The sequence below is a fragment of the Nasonia vitripennis genome, chromosome 4 (assembly GCF_009193385.2).
Source record: "Nasonia vitripennis strain AsymCx chromosome 4, Nvit_psr_1.1, whole genome shotgun sequence".
Classification (NCBI taxonomy): domain Eukaryota; kingdom Metazoa; phylum Arthropoda; class Insecta; order Hymenoptera; family Pteromalidae; genus Nasonia; species Nasonia vitripennis.
In genome coordinates, this window is record NC_045760.1 from 25,606,661 (window position 1) to 25,609,831 (window position 3,171).

Below are 3,171 nucleotides of genomic sequence, written 5' to 3' on the forward strand. Positions count from 1 at the left end.
AGCATGGAATCAATCAACGCAGTGGCTACATCGCCAGCATACTTGCCTACAAGGAAGCTGTCCGATTTTTTGAAATCAAAGCATAGTAAATAATAAGAATCAAGAAGATCAAGACAAGATTCGGCATAAAAATGGTTACGGAGCTGGAGAACAGCTTCAATATAATTCTACCAACACGAGTCAGCAAGATGCTGGTGGAAGATGAAACTGTGCTTGAGAAACTAGAGAAAGAGATGAAGAGCTGATTTAAAACATCTTGGTAATAATTTAATAGAGTTTATTTAAGCAAAAAAAATTCGACTATTACATTCATATTTAGCATTAAGGATTTTGCAATATGAATTAGATTATTTATAAGTTATAAATGTATTTTTTATTAATAATTATGAGTTTTCATGTTATTTGTATAGGATAATTTTTTTAAGAATTTAGACATCTTACCATATATTTATTAACAACGCAATTCATATTTCTTATTGCGAACGCAATGGATGAGTGTGTGCAAGTGCTAGCTTCCCTTATATTTGCTTTTTATAACTTTAAGATACTATGTATTTAGTGTACTATTAAGTTAAATTTGTATTGAGAAAATTTATATTCCTATATAACTTTAAGTTACTATGCATTCAGTGTACTATTAAGTTAAATTTGTATGGAGAAAATTTATATTCCTATTATATTAACAATGTATCGATCAATGCATTTAGTTTTTAGATGCGTTTTACTTATAAGACTATAATACTTTTTTGTGTGTCTTTTAGTTTTTATACAATATATTGTGTACTCATTCAATAAATAAGGTTTTTTATAAATCAATGAAAATGTATGTACATCTATATATGAATCATTATTGAACTAATAATTCCTATTTCTACTAACACAAAATCCCATCTCCCTCCCTCCCTGTTACCATCGGCCGGTATTCAGTGGCGCGGGAGTTGCCTGGCGCAGTAGCAGTCTAGCCCCTACTACTAATATTTATGTAAAAATAAATCCTTTAAGCATCTTACAAATTACCAGTATAAAGAAAGACATCTAATAAATATCAGAGAGCGATAGAGCACGTAGTACGATTATTTATTTTTATGAGAATTCGCGATATATCATATAACTCTCATATGACTCTCATATGATTATTTTCAGCCGGGTTGGTCACACCGCTAAGGAGACTAAAAGTAATAATTGTAAGTTGCTAAGATTACATACAAATGCAACTAAGAAATTAGAGTAAACATGATAAGATAATAACTGTAAAACATAGTATTTGCGAAAAGTAATAATTCAACACCTAAAATTAGTGAAACTCTGTATTCTGTACGTATGTGAACTGCCTAATAAAAATATAACAATCAATACAATTGAAACCCTTGTGTATTAGATCATAATCATAAATAATAATTAAACCTCAATTGGCATAAATAAATTTCTCATCATTTACGCTGTCACGACGTGCAGGTAAGAGGATACCGTGGACAAACCATCTGCGTCCACACACGAGGTAAGAATAGAATTATAAGAATGAATAAAATGCACAACTTACTTGCTTTTAACGACTGCAAGTAACAGTGGACAATCCAACGTCCGCCAAACGTAGCCGCGGACAGAATACCACGAAATTATACGGTAATAAATGATAAACAGTGCTATCCACTACTCAAGTATCTTATATAGGGAAGATGCACCTAGTATATGGATACCATTAACTGTTTTGAGCGTAACTTTTAATTGACGCCAACAATCAAATCCGTAATAACATGTTTATCGACATTATTTATTTTTTACAAGAAAAAAAAATTGGCACAAGTCAAACCCGTCGTTTAAAAAAGTTGTCTGCATCAATGTGAAACGTTGATATACTTATATGCAAGAAGTTGCACCAATATGGATAATTAATTAGCTATTCGACGTGTAAATATTTATTTGCTTATTAAAAATTTTTAAAAAATAAAAGATTTGTTCCGAAAACAACCTTGCATAATTTATAAACTGGCCCGATTAAATATGTCGAATAAATGTAAAAAGTGAGTGATTTTCAATTTTCCTAACGTCAAACATTGATTTTCGCCTTATATTGTAGATATATAATTGATATTTTGGTTTATGAACTTAGAAAGCGGAATGGTGAACAAATAATATAACTTTCGGTGAACGTTGATAATTCGATTTATATGTACTTTGTAAATTACACGTGAGAGAGGTCGAGATATGTGTTATCACGTCGGCATCAGCCGGAAAAGGGGAGAGGAGAATTTTGGCGTCTCTATTTATACTATCTATTCACTAAGTATTACATATTATGTACTGGTACCTACAACTACTCTATCTAAGTACACAACTGTAATAGCGCGCACGATTCAAATCAGTAATTGTGAGAATTGAACGTATATACAAAAACTAACATCAATAATTTTCAAAAGTTGAGGTGCAATGTACAGCTATTTTTCTCACATACTATGTACTAAATAGTTATATAATATCTATATACTCCCGAGGGCCCTTAAACTATACTGACTTACTCATTTAAACTTCATTGTTTACTCAAGCCATAACCTTGATCATTAATTTGGTGTCAATTTCTAGAAAAACGAGGGCTTTTATAACTCTCAAAAAATTACAGGACCTAGTTGTCGATACAATCTTTGCGCGGAAGTGAGCTAGGCAGCATTCATCAACAGAATCACAGGAAAAGAATGCTTAAAATATATTTTCCAGATATGTCAAATATTTTGGATCAGATCAAATCGATCATTTACTGTTTAGTTTTTGGCCGAGGTTAGACTCTCGAAAAAAAGCATACTTTAGTATGTTTTTCTTCTGGATCCCGTTGACGCATAAGAATGTCCAGCTCACTTCCGCGCAAAGATTGTACCGTCAACTACATCCTGTAATTTTTTTAAAGTCATAAAAACCCTCGTTTTTCCGGAAGTTAGGAGCGAACGATCGCGTAAATTAACATTATCAGTATATCTATACAAAAGGTACGGTGGTCCCTTAATATTTTGCAAATAAGATAGAATGATGATCGCAGATTGAGCCAAACATCAAGAGCTTGCCATTATTTCTCTTTATAAATTCAATGTAGACGTTAATACGTGTACCGGACACGCTTGATGTAATTACCTACATAGATTAATGTTTTTAAAAAGATCATAGAAATGAAAAGTGTATAAA